General features: G+C 40.3%; 1 long non-coding RNA gene across 1 annotated transcript; it reads right to left on the minus strand.

Moving 5' to 3' along the window:
* Positions 1-8,347: 8,347 nt before the first annotated feature.
* Positions 8,348-12,038, minus strand: LOC143415787 (uncharacterized). The gene is made up of 4 exons (XR_013096234.1): positions 11,961-12,038; positions 11,723-11,787; positions 8,687-8,783; positions 8,348-8,497 (listed from the first exon to the last, which is right to left on the minus strand). It is a non-coding gene; the product is annotated as an uncharacterized LOC143415787 (long non-coding RNA).
* Between the last annotated feature and the right edge of the window lie 5,069 nt (positions 12,039-17,107).

Raw genomic sequence — 17,107 nt, forward strand, 5'->3', positions numbered from 1 at the left:
TAAGGTGCGCATAGTCTATTGTAACTGACTGTAAAAAGTCAGCACAATGAAAATAAACTCCACCTAAACTTGGTTTATATCTGAACCAGATAGACTGCAGGTCATAAGTTCTTACCTGAAGTTCAGTTCACCTGACACTCGGATCGGCGGCCGCCTCGGGTCTGTCCTTCTGCCTCCCCTTTCCCTTGTTCCCTCATCCACCTGCTGGCCTCCACCACTTGCTAATGTTACTGAATCTGTGGAAGCTCCGCCATAGCCAGCACCAAACAATTGAGTTATTTTTACACATCTGCCAGCATCTGGCCAATCCACCACCTTTCATTGTTCAAAAAAACATCGGCCCATAAAAACGAAAAATCACCATCGGCCCACCGAGTGCAGCTATGGCTGCTTAATAGTAATTTATTTTTGTAGAGGGCCAGCAAAACAACAGTTTTCGAGGGCATTGCCATATTGGAATGCCGACTTCTCTGACGAGGCTAACCAGATCGCCGTTTACTCCAGCGACACATCGTTGTCAGGTCCGTGTTTTGATTTCCGAGGTAAGTCGAACGCAACACGCAAAGTAACGAATAAAGACCCTATCCAAATCCCAGTAACGATTAAGGCGTTCCTGATTTTGGCATAATAATGAGTTACCGTGCTCGTTACCTCAATAAAGATGGCGCCTGTGTGTTTGGCATGCCGTCTATCGCTCTCTTCTATTTGTTTTATTTTATTGTTTTTAGTCAATTTTGTGCAACATGTCAGCCCTGCATTGTTTTATGATTGCCAGACATTATTGGAAATAGGCTTATCTACCCAAGCTTTAGCTCGGTTTGGAAATGACAACCAAGGCTTTCTGCCTCCCGATTTGGAAGTAACACCACCTCACTGGCGCTCCTTACCATTGCCACTGGATGTGTGGAAGCGACGCAGGAGACGAGGTAACCGTGGAGGTCGCCTTGTCAAACTGAGACTCAAGATCTCTTGTTTTCCTCATGAGCTTCGCTCAATTTGTCGATCCTGCCCGCGACTCTTGGTGCCGTTGCGTGCTTTGGACCCGGTGGACTCCTGCTTGGTTCCTGTTGTGGGATCTCTCGAGAAGGGTTCTGCAAAACCCTCTCCTCTCCGACATCTGCGTTGGCGTGGAGTGGACCAAACAAACCTCCGACCTGTGGATCTGGTTGTTGCTGCCTCGGAAGCTCCCGAGCCAATTCCTCTCAGGTTGGGATTAATTAACGCCAGATCGGTGGCAAATAAGACATTCATTTTGAAGGAATTTTTCACTTCCCATGCACTGGATTTTCTTTGCTTGACTGAAACTTGGATTCCACCCGGTGTGTTAAGTGCCTTTTCTGAATTACTGCCGGCTGGCTGTGCCTTTTTTAGTGTTCCGAGAGTTTCTGGTCGCAGAGGAGGGCTAGCTGTTGTTTTTAAGGCACATCTTGACTTTAAGCAGCTATCCCCATCAACACGCCACACCAGTTTTGAACTCTGTTTGTGTGAACTGGGCCACTCGTCTTCGCTGTTGTGTGCGATTGTTTATCGGCCCCCAAAATATAACAAGGAGTTTTTATCCGAGTTCTCAGAGTTTCTTGCTGACTGTGCATCACGGTATGACCAGATCCTTTACTTGGTGATTTTAATATACACGTCTGCTGCCCGGGGAAGCCCCTGGCTAAGGACTTTCTGGACTTAGTGAACTCTTTTAACTTTATTCAGTCTGTTAAAGGTGCCACTCAAGAACGTGGTCACACACTGGACTTGGTTTTATCACATGGTTTATCTGTCCAAAACGTACTTGTCGAGGATGCGGTGTTCTCTGACCATATGCCTATTTTATGTGATATTGTTCTTTTTAATCCTGTTCTTAAGCGTGCTGTACCTGCTCGATGTTATCGTGCTTTTGGCTCAGATACTGCCGAGCGGTTTTCCATATTGTTTGACCAATTTATTTCTTATCCTCCTGAGTTGTCCATCTCAGATGGATTAGTTTCTTGTTTGGATTCTGCTTGTAAATCTGTCCTCGACGCTGTCGCTCCTTTTATATTCAGACAATGCAAGCCAAAGGCTAGTCCTTGGCTAACTGATTTTACCAGAGCCAGAATGTAGAAGATGTGAAAGACAGTGGAAAAAAGATAGGCTGTGCGTCTCTATGGAAGCTCTTAAGACTAGCTGGAAAGTCTATCAGAGAGCAGTAAAGGCTGCCAAGCACTCCTATTTTTCTCAACTTATTGCTGCCAGCTCGCATAACCCTCGTGTTCTATATAACACTATAAATTCTGTACTTAATCCGGAAGGCTATATTCTTTTGCACTCTTCTGCGGTTATGTGCAATAAGTTTCTTAATTATTTTGTGGAAAAGGTTGCTAGTTTGAGACCTCCGACTCTACCTATTGCTGACCCAACCATGCATGGTTCTTGCTCAAGTCTGTTCTCTGCTTTTCTACCAATTGTTTTATCTGATTTAGAGAAACTTGTGTTGAATGCTAAACCGTGTGGCTCTCCAAATGACGTTGTTCCTCCCCGTTTTCTTAAAAAGGTATTTCCTATCATCGGACCACATATTCTGAACATTATTAATACTAGTCTTTTGTCTGGTCAAGTACCTAGGGAATTTAAGCATGCAGTCATACATCCTTTACTTAAGAAACCAGGCTTAGACAGTTCAGTCATATCAAATTTTAGACCCATCTCTAAGCTTCCCTTTCTTAGTAACATTCTGGAAAGGATTGTTTATACTCAGTTGATGGACTACTTGAATGACTCTAAATTGTCAGAAATCTTTCAGTCCGGCTTTAAGCCATTCCACAGTACGGAGACCGCCCTCGTAAAAGTTATGAATGACATCCTGATAGCGACAGACCGTGGTAAATATGCAGTGTTGGTCTTGTTGGACATGACAGCTGCATTTGACACTGTGGATCACGATTTGCTGATCTCCCGCTTACAGCACTGTGTGGGAATTACTGGTTCGGCACTTTTGTGGTTAAAGTCCTATCTTTTAAATGGGACATTTTGTGTTAAGTTGGGGTCGGCTTCATCCTCTGTGGCCCCTCTGCTTTGGGGTGTTCCACAGGGATCTATTCTTGGGCCGTTATTGTTTTCATTGTACCTCTTGCCTCTTGGCGCGATTTTCCGAAAGCATAAAGTGCCATTCCATCTATACGCAGATGACTGCCAGCTCTACTTACCTTTTAGTCATTCTGATAGTCTCCCAACTGGACCTCTGCTTGACTGCCTTACTGATGTCAAAGCATGGATGGCAAAAAACTTTTTAAATTTTAATGATCGGAAGACAGAAGCAATTTTATTTGGCCCAAATCGTTCTTCTCATACTCTGGATGTTGATCTTGCAGCTTTGACTTCCCAACTAAAGAGTTCGATCACAAATCTCGGAGTTAAAATTGATTCTGCACTCACCTTTGATGACCATGTAAACGGGGTGGTAAAATCAGCATTTTATCACCTCAGACGTTTATCAAAGGTTAAGCCCTTTCTTTCCAAGCGTGACTTGGAAAGCGTTATTCATGCCCTACCTCACGTTTAGATTATTGTAATTCTCTTTTAACAGGGGTTGGGCAGGGCACTTTGTCACGCTTGCAATTAGTGCAAAAATGCTGCGGCACGATTTTTAATTGGTAGAAGAAAATTTGATCACATCACTCCGATTTTGGCCTCTTTACACTGGCTTCCAATTGAATTCAGGATCCGTTTTAAAGTCCTTTTATTGGCTTTTAAATCTCTAAATGGTCTGGCACCTGTTTATTTGTCTGATTTGTTGAAGCCCCACGTCCCCACTCGTTCCCTTCGGTCAGCTGAGCAGTTGCTGCTTTCGGTCCCAAAGTCACGGCTGAAACTTAGAGGAGACCGAGCGTTCTCTGTTGCCGCGCCGATGCTTTGGAATAACCTTCCTCTCCATATTAGACAGGCTGCATCAGTGCCAGTTTTTAAGTCTTTATTAAAAACCTATTTTTATTCCCTGGCTTTTAACTCTGTGGGTAACTGACATTTTTATTTTATTTTATTTTATTTTTTAATTTTTAATTTTTTATTGTTTTTTAACTTTATTGCTATGTCTGGTTTTATTACTATGTGCATATTAGTATTGTACAACACTTTGGTCTACCAGGTGTGTTTTTAAAGTGCTACGGTATATAAATAAATAAATGATGATGATGATGATGATAACGTAGTTACTGTAACGCGTTACTTAATAACGCGTTAGTCCCTACACTGCTAATAACAAAGAACTGTAATGACAGGCATAATAGAGATGAACAATGGACTTAAACATAGAAATAAACTCAAACTCAAAACGCTGGGTCAAAAGACTCAGGATCGTGACATGAACAGAATCAAAGTTTTCATTACACGGAAGATTGAGCAGCATTTGATCAAATGAACAATAACTGCTCTTATTTGAATAAAGGAAAAAATGAGTACAACATCATATCTGAACAGAGAGATGTAACATGCACCAAATTCAAATTCACTGAGCCAGCAGCAAAACAGCTTGTAACATGTTGTTTTGTGTGATTCAGGTGGACTGAAAGAGTCTAATACAGGTAAACTATTAATAATATCAGAATATGAAAGACTGCCGTCCACTTTGGCTAACTAAATAAGATCCAGAGGAGGCAGAGCATTAACAAGAACACTGTCAGTGTCTGTGTGTCATAGTTCTGAGTCTTTGTCCCACTGTTTTGCGTTGGTGGATTTTTCAATGTTGCTAATGCTATTGTTTTATTCTTATAGTAACTGATGTTTCCTAGTTTAGTTTTCTTGCTTGATTGTTTGCCTTGATAGCCAAACTTAACAAAACAAAAAGGTGGGGGGAGGAGGACTGGGTGGTTGAGCCAAACCAAAAAAATAATAAAACAAAAAGAGGTCAATAGCTTCCCTGTGCCTACATAAAATGAAATGTAAAACAAAAAGGCCTATCTAGCTACTCGACCAAAAGGTCAGTAAAAAACATGCAAACGTGGCGTCAACCGCATAACCTAGTGCAGGGGTCGGCAACCCTGAGCACGCGAAAGGTTAACTGATGGCACGACCATAGTTGGACTGGCCATCCTGGTATGCTGGTGGTGATTTTTCGTTTTTATGGGGGGATGATTTTTGTTCGTTTTTTTAAAATAACAGTATAAACAATGAAAGGTGGTGGATTGGCCAAATGATGGCTGATGTGTAAAAATAAATCAGTTGTTTAGTGGTGGCTATGGCGGAGCTTCCACAGAGGCCAGCAGGTGGATGATGATGGAAAGGGGAGGCAGGAGGAGGAGAGACCGAAGGCGGCCGCCGGTCCGAGTGTCAGGTGAACTGAACTTCAGGTAAGAAGTTATGACCTGCAGTCTATCTGGGTCAGATATAAACCAGGTTTAGGTGGAGTTTATTTTCGTTATGCTGACTTTTTACTGTCAGTTACAATAACTCGTACTGCGTGCTAGCTAGCATGACGGAGTTTCTATATAGCTGGGTGAGTGCTATGATGTTACTGATAGTGAACTTTAGTTTATTCATAAGGTTAGTTAGTAGAGTTGCCAACCGTCCCGTAAAAAACTGAATCGTCCCGCATTCAGAGAAAATATTTCGTATTGAGCTGAAAAGGAAAACAGTTTGTCCCGTACTTCAGCTAGAATGAAAAAAAGACACAAAGCTGGAGTTATTCTGTCTTTATGCTGCAGCTGTCTCTTCTTCTCTCATTCTCTCCCCCTGCCTCTCCTGTTGCTTCTTCAATCATGAAACTGATCAATGATCAGCTGATCGGCTTTTCTCTCGTTTGTTTATCGCCCACTTTGCTCCAGAAAGAGGAAACCAGCGGAGGTCGCACTAATCAACAGCAGCACGTTTAAGCTTGATCAGCTGTTGTTAGAATTTATTTAATATTAATTTCTAGTATCAGCTGATGTTTGCTGGAGCCACAGCCGTAAAGCTGCTGGTCATGATATCGGGTTGGATATGTGGTGAGAGGGAATCTGAATGTAAGTTTTATTTGTACAATGAAGGAAGTTGCCAGGAGAATAATCTCCTCCTTAATGTCAGCAAGACTAAGGAGCCGATCGTGGACTTCACTACAAAGCAGGAATTACAAGCCCCTCATCATTAGTGGCACACCAGTGGAGAGAGTGGACAGTTTCCGATACCTGGGTGTCCACATCAATCAGGACCTGTCATGGTCCTGTCACATCAACACCGTGGTTAAGAAAGCCCACCAGCGTCTCTTCTTCCTCAGAAGACTCAGAGACTTCCATCTGCCACTGAAGGTGCTCAAGAACTTTTACTCCTGCACCATCGAAAGCGTCCTGACGGGAAACATCTGCACCTGGTTTGGGAACAGCACCAAGCAGGACAGACGAGATCTGCAAAGAGTGGTGCGCTCAGCCGAACGCATCATTCGATCAGAGCTTCCTGACCTGCTGACCAAAGCCAGGAAGATTATGATGGGCCTCTCCCATCCCAATAATGGACGCTTCTCACTGTTGAGGTCTGGGAAGCACTTCTCTTGAGGCCAAAACAGAGAGAATGAGGAGGAGCTTCTTCCCTCAGGCTATTCGGGCCCTGAACCAGGTGTAGGACTGGACTCTCACACACATCACATTACCACATGCACTCTGGTTTTTCTTCTTGCACACTTCCTAAATTTTATAATTTCTTTTGACTAATAATCTCTTACGTAAACTGTTATTTGTACATTTTTACTGTTATTTGCACAATTTTACTGTAAATTTTGTAGTAACCTGTAAATTTGTATATCTTACTGTAAACCTACTGTCATGTAATGGTCGGGCACTGCACAGCTACAAGCATTTCACCTCATGTCATACTGTGTATGGTTGTGTGTGTGACAAATAAAATTTGAATTTGAAGTTCACCTAAACCAGGCTTTCTTTGTGTTAGCTGCCTGATAAAACCTAAAACTCTAGTCAGGGATTGCAGGTGTCACAACGGACATTATCAGCTTTCTCTGTCAATCCTATCTTTCTGTTTCACACTCTGTGTGCACTCATATAAAAAAAATCTTTAAAAAAAATAATCACATGACTCTTCTTCCACACAGCATGATCCCAGAGTGCCGCTTGCTCCAATCAGCACTGTTAAAACAATGAGATTAATGCTGCGTTAAAAAATGAGCCTTTAGCACAGAGGATTAAACAGGTTAATTCGAGCTCATTATTTCTAAGGCAGATGCTACACATTAGAGCTCTGAAACTTCAAGTTGGACACATTCAAACACTAAAGCTTACTCTCTCACAGACTAACAAAAGAGACTCTACATCGCACTTAAAACACGCTGTGAATAAAATAATCAGTGAAAATTAGTTTATTTTAAAGCACAACTCATAACCTGCTCCTGATATTTTTAGTTTTTATTCTCTCAGCTGCAGGGTTTAAGGGTTAATTAATTATCAATTAATGACAGTGGGTGTGAATACAGATTATTGAACTGTAAAACAGGAGAAATAATAAGCAAAGACATTCGCCTCGTCAGCCATGCCACAATTTATTGGACAGGAAAAAGCAAACCTTCATGAATTCATCCACTAACTTCTGAATTCTATAACTATAGCCTTGTTTGTTTGTTATGTCTTTTGTTACAAATAAATGCATTTATAAACAAATATGCATAAACACTTAATAAACACATGAACTCAACATGAAATTACATGGGGTAAAGTTCATAATATTCATTTATGCATTTTTATGTTTTTTTATATGTTCTTTTATGTAGCTATGGACGCATTATTGAGTCTTGCAAGAATGCCAACCTTACAAGCAGCAACAGGTTTTTTTTATTTAATAAAAGATGAGCAATAATTGTGAGAACAAGAGAAGATGTAGCCAATTAGAAACAACTGTCAAAATGTACAACATGCAAGCTAAGAAAGCAAAGTGTAACGATTTTGCCATAATTTTAGTGACCGTTGTATCTTTTCAACATTCATTTCAAAATCAGTTCTCTCATATTTCCTCTTTATTATTTCCATCACTGTTTAAGAAACTTAACAAAGTCTTATAAAGCATCTAAACCAGCATCATGAAGTGATGTTTAAAGATCGCAGCAAGCTTACAGCATCTCTCAAATCAAAAGAAAGATTGAAAGTGTACAGGCTGAAGGACATTTCTGATATTATTACATGCAATTACAATATGGCTCTCTCTCGGTGTTGATGTGTATGTACAATGTGTATCAGTTGTTTGTCCCAGCAGTTTACAATACAGAATGCGCATGTTCCTGGGGCTTCTATAAAGATTTCTATTCACATTGATACGATTCCTTGGAGCACAAACTGTTCTAACTTGATTAAAGTCATCAATGATAAAGGTATTCTCGCGCTTACATTTACCATTATTATCTCTGATGTTCCTGTTTGCTATCAGAAAATCACATCCCCCTCGTGGGATTGCGGGGATTATATGCTGGTTTTTGAATTTCCAAACACGTCCGTCAGTCATGCAGAGCACAATGACAGAGAGCGCCACCAGCAGGAAAATGGAAGTCTTCATTGTATTTCTATAGCAAAGAAAGTAAACAGAGTGAATATATAAATCAGTATTATTTCATTTAATTTATTAACTTGTTTATTTTTGTTTCCTAAATTTTAATCGTGCTTAACTATTAAAGTAAAAATACAATAGATATTTAAAACTACAAATTAGATTATGCTAATGCTCCAAACAATAACTAGCAAAGATGTCTCACCTTGTCTTCTTTTTTCAGTTAGCCAAAGTGTGATTGGATGCCTTGAACACCCACAGTTGTTGGTTGAATGAGGAAGATCTTCAGTGTAGGAAACTCTCTGAAAAGTCAGATTGTTTGCAGTGAGTTCATATATTTGCCAGAGGAAAGGTCAGCACCTGCATATCTGACCAGTTTGAATGAATTTATATCTAAACAGAAATCAGTTAAAGCTTTCACTATGCAAGTAAATATGTAAAATATTCATATTATTAAAGATCACAAAATAAAGATCAAGTCATGTAATGCTGTCCATAACTGGTTGATTACGATGTCTTTGGTATATACGGATATATTGATATCCTTATAACTGTAGTTCTTTTAGATTTTGTATGTCATCTTCAAAAATTTCACAAAAGGTTATTTTTCCACATTGTTTGTCTTTAGATTTTATTTGAAGATTCTCCTGCTTTGAAACTCGAGTGGAAAACTAAAAACAGAAACATGTTTTGGATTAAGAGTTTAGTGCAGCTAAAGCTATAGTATTAGAGTGGATATCAAATATGTCCAAAAGGTTAAAGTGGCATTTAGCAAGTAGGGAAAGTGTAAGTGAAAGTGGTGCAAAGAAGAAGTCACAATAATTTGTTTTGTAATTCAATCCATTCGTTCATTTTATTCTGCTTATCCGTGGCCGGGTCACGGGGGCAGCAGCCCAAGCAGAGAAGGCCAGACCTCCTTCTCCAAAGCTTGTATCTGCATCTCGTTTTTTTCGGTCACTATCCAAAGCTGGTGACCAAAGGTGAGGGTAAGGACGTAGATCGACTGGTGAAGTGAGAGATTCGCGTTTAAGCTCAGCTGTCTCTTCAGCATGGACCGGTAAAGAGTCTGCAGCCGCAGCACCAAACTCACTTTGTGTAGCTGTTTGGGAGATAATCTGGAATTTAATTTTTCCTTCTTCACAGTTTCAAATTTTTTAACTGAGCTTCACTTTTCACTTCACAATAATAATAACCAAGTAATTTCTTATTTTATCTTACACCGTTTTACGGGGCAATCGTGGCTCAAGAGTTGGGCGTTCGCCTTGTAATTGGAAGGTTGCCGGTTCGAGCCCTGGCTCGGACAGTCTCGGTCATTGTGTCCTTGGGCAAGACACTTTACCCGTTGCCTACTGGTGGTGGTCAGAGGGCCCGGTGGCGCCAGTGTCCGGCAGCCTCACCTCTGTCAGTGTGTGTGTGAATGGGTGGATGACTGGATATGTAAAGCGCTTTGGGGTCCTTAGGGACTAGTAAAGCATTATACAAATACAGGCCATTTACCATTTTACCAAAAGGTTGTTAGAGATTCAGATTTGTCACTGTTGACTTTCCGTGCATAAAACCTTATAAACACTGAGCTCTAAATGGTTTGAAACTCTAAATCTCGAGTCTAAAAGGGAGCATGTTTATTTTGAAAGCCTTGCAGATGAAATTTGTGGGCGATTCTTTCAGTGCTGATGTTATAACAGCTACTTTTCACACTTACTGTGTGCGCTGTCCTTACTGCTGTGAAATTATGTGTCACATGTTGTAAAAATTAAGCTAAGATGAATGCAGCTCATATATTTTGACACTGTGATGTTTGTGTGTCCTCAATGCAAAGACTGCAGGTTGTTGGAGAGTTAATAAAAGTGACACTACCTTGATGTTGTTTGGCCTCACTGTTTAATAATCTTAGAATTATTTAATACTTCTTAAAATAATAGCCATGTGAACATACTTGCCAACCTTGAGACCTCAGAATTAGGGAGACATTCAAAAGGGCTGTTGGGGAGGGGTGGTATACATATATATATATATACATATATATATATATTTTATTTTATTTTTTATTTTTTTGTATATATATATACAAAAAACTTGAATCTTACAATGTTTATTTATCGGATAAAATAAGTTAAATGTCACCGTTATTATTGTCCAGCCGGAAACAGGCCAGGGGTGTCCAAATTCAGAGTCTGCGTCCACCTGAGGACCCAGCCTTCGTGGTCTAAGTGGGCTGGGTCCTCCAAAAGCCGGGCAGACCGGAAATGAGCAACTGTGAAATTGGACATTTCCACCGAGCTCTCTCGGTGGAGTGAAACTCAGGTGTCTGCTCCTTGCTATCTAAAATATAACCGGACGCTGGCGTAAATTTTCGACCATCTCACACTTCTGTTTAATCAGTTTTCTGTTTGACGTTTATTCAGCTGTGTGAAAACCCCGGAGGAATCCTCCCGAGGGATTAATAAAGTTTTATTTAATCTCATCTAATCTAATAACTTTAATCTCAGCCAAACCGATTTACTCACGAACAAATAAAACCCAATAACAAAAACATGTTTCAGTTATTTAAGTGACTTATATATCATGTTTAACCTGAGTAGCGAAAGACCGCGGGGGTTTGAAAACGATGTTCCAGGAGTTTGCTGTTCTCCCCGGCTCAGATATTTGAAGTTTACACAGCTATATTGTCGCCTGAAAATATGTTAAAAGTTTATTTTGTGACCCAGAAAGAGTAATAAGAGTAAAATTAAAACTAAGTAGCTGCAGTAGTAGTATCCATTGTTGGAAACTGGAATTGGCTGGGCCAATCTGGGATATGGTTTTTCAATTTTGTTGTCCGGGTGGAAAATCGGGAGAAATTGGGGAGAATGGTGGCTCCGGGAGACTTTTGGTAGCGGCACTGAAATTCGGAATTCTCCCGGAAAAATCGGGAGGGTTGGCATGTATGCATGTGAATCAACATTGCAGTTATTGTTGACAGCAGGCCTAAAATTTTATGATATTGGATCATGAAACTGTCCTCAGATATAAATGTAAATGATTTGTTGCTGCCACAGGATTAGTCTTTCCTGCTTTGGTTTTGATGGAGCTGATGGTCTGTAGGAACAATGATATTCTCCTCAGAGAGGTGCAGCATAAAACAGGACTTTCCTGCATTAAAAGACATCCAGCGTAGTGTTCTTACTCTACCTAAATGGATCTGTTACATTAGTAATATATGGGAGTTGTATTTAAGTCCTTTCCACATGAGGACACTTACCTTATTTTGTGCTTTACTGATGAGTGGTTGGTTAATCTGCAGTGGTTGAGGTATGTGTCGGTCGTCTGGAAGAGAAGGTGAGAAGACGTCTTTAATGAATGTAATGCTCTGAAGGTGTCAGTGATTACTGTGAATTCATAGTAAAACTGGATTTCAATGAAAAGCTTATTTAAGTTTGAGCATAAATCCATAAATTTGGTGTGTATAAATATACATAATATAAATAAAAAATTCTTACCAATTGAGGAGTGAAGACTCGATGAGCAGAGATCACGTCTGGTGCAGCTCAGACACGCAGTTCTGTCACACAAGCAGAAGAACTGACACTTGGCTCTGGAGGCTTCAGTTTTTATACATTTTAAGTAGCTCCAAAAATAATCAAGACCTACGTCACTAGTGCACCAATTGTAACACACTTCTCTTTTTGTGGTTCAGAAAAACATTGCAAATATGAGGAGAAATGACCACAATAGCATGCAGATGTGCTTTGTTATTCACAGCTGAGTCCTGCAAGCAGTTCCTGTGGCCAAACTATTGACAATGTCTTTAAATTATTTTTCTTTACATAAATAAACTGAGTGCACCTAAGAATTGCAGACAATTGCTTTTCAGTTTTACATTTCAAATAAGGATCCAAATGCAGACACAACAGAGAAAAGGGAAGAAAAAGTTTATTTAATTAAAACAAAAGTCAAGGCTCAACACAGGCAGGAGAAAAACTAAATATACCAAAATTAAATAAGGACATGGAAAAAAAGCACACAAGGGACTGGAGATGCAACTTCACATGGCAGAAATTTCTTATTTAAAACAAATTTTAAAAGACTCCTAAAATGTAAAATAAAGACACTGAAATCATCAAATAAGAACCTCCAGCAGGTTAAGTCTCAAACACAACTGAAGATGAACACACCAGACCCCCAGGGGCTCTTACTGTTACAGTCCACCCTTTTTGTTCAGTTCAGGAAATCCTGTATTATCCAGTTCTGTATTTCATAGCATTACCAGGCCACTTTCCCTGTAAGAGTCCATTATGGTGGTCAGAGGGCCCGATGGCGCCAGTGTCCGGCAGCCTCGCCTCTGTCAGTGCGCCCTAGGGTGGATGTGGCTAAAATGTAGCTTGCCATCACCAGTGTGTGAATGTGTGTGTGAATGTGTGAATGACTGGATGTGTAAAGCGCTTTGGGGACCTTAGGGACTAGTAAAGCGCTATACAAATACAGACCATTTACCATTTTCTCTCTTCACTCCCAGCCAGTTGTCAGTCAGAGGAGCACATGTGCCATCTCTTACACTTTGTTCAAAGCCAGATAGTTGGACACAAAAGAAACCTTTGATAATAACCAAACATAATATCTGTGTACTAATAAGCAAACACAATGATGTTTCTTCTACTTTTTACACATGAACACAAACCTGACGAAACAAAGCAAAGATGAAAACCAGCCCAAAGTGACTTTAAAGCGATTGCCACAGTGATTCTACCATAGAAACCTGTACAGGTAGAAACAGAGGCTGCAGTCTGACTGCCCATAACTGTCTTTCCTTAGGGATTATTCAACTATTCTGATTCTGACTGATTGTTACCTGTTGAGGGTCAGGGTCTGGCTGGTTGGTCGGAGTCAGCATGCACTCAGCTGTATCATCACTCTTCTTTGTTAGCTCTTTACGTTAGCATGTTGTCTGTGCTGTTGGTTTGATTTTGTTTTGTCTGTCTGCCTGACATGCAGATTACCGAAGATCATTTCTGAAGCAACAATTAACAACATCGTCTGTGAAGGTTCTCAGTCATCCAGGTCATCGTAGTCAAAGGAGCTTGCAAAGAAAAGCGTCTGGACTTCTTTAAGTTGCTTGAAGACGTTTCACCTCTCATTCGAGAAGCTTCTTCAGTTCTAAGGTCAAATGGTGGAGAGTCCCAGATATAAACCTAGTGGGAGCTTCCCCCCACAGAGGGACAAAAGGACCCCCTGATGATCCGCTAATCGCCTGAGCCAAGGTGTGAAACTGGGTGTGGGTCCCAATCAGCCAGAGTTTCGGGTGTGTTCATTCTCCAAGCATGACATCCCGGTGTACTTCAGACCCAGCAACACGCTCAGACAAAAACTGGTTCACCCGAAAGACAAAACGCCAAAACACAAACTTAACAATGTGGTGTATGCTGTACAGTGCAGCGAGGAATGCCCAGACCTCTACATTGGAGAGACCAAACAGCCACTTCACAAGCGCATGGCACAACACAGAAGAGCCACCTCCACAGGACAAGACTCAGCAGTCCATCTGCATCTTAAGGATAAAGGACACTCTTTCGAGGATGCCAATGTTCACATTTTGGACAGAGAGGACAGATGGTTTGAAAGAGGAGTGAAAGAAGCCATCTATGTCCACTGTGAGCGACCATCTTTGAACAGAGGCGGGGCTTTACGACACCAACTCTCTGCCATCTATAATCCAGTTTTGAGATCCCTTCCCAGACGCCTTAACGCCCACTCACATCCTGGGCCATCTGACCTCAGGAATTCGCATGATAAGGTGGGGCCAGGTTTCACAATGAACACACCCGAAACTCTGGCTGATTGGGACCCACACCCAGTTTCACACCTTGGCTCAGGCGATTAGAGGATCATCAGGGGGTCCTTTTGTCCCTCTGTGGGGGGTTACTCCCACTAGGTTTATATCTGGGACTCTCCACCATTTGACCTTAGAACTGAAGAAGCTTCTCGGATGAGAGGTGAAACGTCTTCAAGCAACTTAAAGAAGTCCAGACGCTTTTCTTTGCAAGCTCCTTTGAATTAACAACATCATTGTAAGAGTAACGTAATTAGCAAATTTAATACAGGATTGAGTTAGATTACTGCATTATTAAAAAATGTACTGAGATTACAGTAACAGTTTGTAACACATTCCTTGTGCTCAGGACATCTTTAACATGAGTTTTCAGGGGACAAAGACACAAACAAAACAAACATATGACACACAAATAGTCAGGTCTGTTTTTTACAGATGCAGAGCAACACTAACATCTGCATTCACTTCTACTCAGTGAGCAATACACATATTATTAAAGTTATATGAAATTATGAACTTCTTTACCTTTTGTGACACTAATTCTGTCAGAAAACAGTGGAACATTTAGATCAACAATTTAATTCTGAAATCCTAATCTTTGAAAAGCAACACTGTTAAATCATTGAAAAGATTTAATTGTGCATGTCAATACAAATGTGACCTAGGGGTTTGACTGTCTGGTTATAGCTACATGGGTTTCTTTTAGCTTGCAGGTCTTTCACAGAAGAACAAAAAACACCCCCGAAGGCTCAAGATTTCTGATGGTCAGTGCAACCTCACACACTAAGTTCGTCTAACCATCAGATTTCAAACAATTAAAACACAGTAATAATAATAATCAAAGTGTTTTTATTGAGTTTTCAGAAAGCATATCATTCATACAGAAAAGCTCGAACTCAAGTCCTACCACACAGTGTAAGACAAAACTATACCCAGACAGAGGAAGAAAAGAAAAGGGGGAAAAAGAAAAAAAAAAAGAAAAAAAGAAAAAAAGGGGGGGGGGGGGGGGGGGGGGGGGGGGGAATTGCCAGTTATGGAGTGGAAGGAAAATTAAAACACAGTAAGTTATTGTTTTGTATGTGTCATGATGATAGATTCATTTACGGGTATCACAATGCTCATATCTGAAAGTAAACTGTGATATATATCCCCAACTAAGGTTACTACTAAATGAAGGATCTGTCACGGAGCAGTCGTAGTGTGCTGTGGAGCAGGCAGGATGGAGGACGCACACACAGGACTCGTAACCAAGAGGTTAACTTGAAGTGCAGTTTATTCACCGGGATGACTCATCAGAGAAATAAACATTACTGAAACAACCAAAATCATGAACATGAAACTAGACTGGACACTGGAACCTAAACATAGAGAACCCATAGGAACAGGACTAAGCGCATGAACAACTGCCAAACACAGCACAGGGAGGACATGAACATCAACTGCCAAACACAGCACAGGGAAAACACAGGGCTTAAATACACACTGGGATAACGAGGGCATGAGACACAGAAGGGGAGCACAGCTGGGAGTAATCTGACATGACGAGAGCAAGGGAAGCAAAACTCAATACACTGACATAAGACAACGACTTTCAAAGTAAAACAGGAAACAAAACAGATGCCGACATAATTTAGGGATACAGCAACCATAGAACACAGAACAGAAATAAAAAAGACTAGAAAAGATAAGCGATGACAAAAATTCAATAATGATACAAAACTGAAAACATTGGGTCACCAACCCAGGACCGTGACAGGATCGCCCCAAAATGACTAAATATATAAAGGCACTTTCCAGAAGAAGAAGTTAAAAAGATTTTATTTATTGTACAAGCAATATCTGCACAGGAATTACAAATTCTGCAGACATATTACCTTCTTACTGAACCTGAATAACTCACACACAGACGTGTCTGCTGCTTATTTTTGTTAAAACATGATTTTTTATCTTCTCTTCAAATCACATTAGGCATCTTTAGGGCATCAGTTTGACCACTGAAGAACATACATGCTTTATCTTACATGAAAAAGTCTGTATTATGCCTGTGTCATTGTACCACAAAGACAATGATTGCAACACTGTGCTTGCAAAATAGAAGAAATAAGATGACCAGCAAATACATAAAAGATGGTAAAAGTGATCCCTGTTTAGTTTCTTGTCTGCTATCAGTGTTGGGGAGTAACAGAATACATGTACCAGAGTTACATATTTAAAATACAAAATATGAGTAACTGTATTCCGTTACAGTTACAGTTTAAAAACTGTAACGGACTGTGAGCTCAGGAGTCGCTGACAGTCCCCTCTGAGGCCTTCCCAAAATTGCAGCCTAAATTCATGCTCCAGCCATCTGCCATTATCTACAAGAAATGCTGTCAAACCTAAAATGAGGATGTGGTCTCTGTCAGAATTAATAATTTAAGATTGTCATTTGTGCTAAGATATATACAACCATTTCTTCTATGTGTCCTAATATGGTTGTCATTGTGCAGAAAGAGCTCGATCAGCTTTAGTTCCATTACGTGTGTGCTGATTAAAATAAAAATGTACCTTTGTGCAGACAGGAAACAGCCTCGACGCAATCATTTCCCATTGTAGCTTTAGAAACCAGACTGTTCTGTTCTATTAAAGTGCAAGACTTCACACCTTTAAATGTTCAATAATGTACAAATAAACAATTACAGTCAGCGAGTTAGGTCTGATACATGTAGTCAATCTAATGAATCAATATTAAATATAAAAAGTACAGAACTGAAAATAAAATGAACATGTAATGGTAAATGAACTGGTTCTCATATAAAACTTTTCTACTCTCTACAACTT

Source organism: Maylandia zebra, unplaced genomic scaffold, assembly GCF_041146795.1.
Source record: "Maylandia zebra isolate NMK-2024a unplaced genomic scaffold, Mzebra_GT3a scaffold03, whole genome shotgun sequence".
NCBI classification, from domain to species: domain Eukaryota; kingdom Metazoa; phylum Chordata; class Actinopteri; order Cichliformes; family Cichlidae; genus Maylandia; species Maylandia zebra.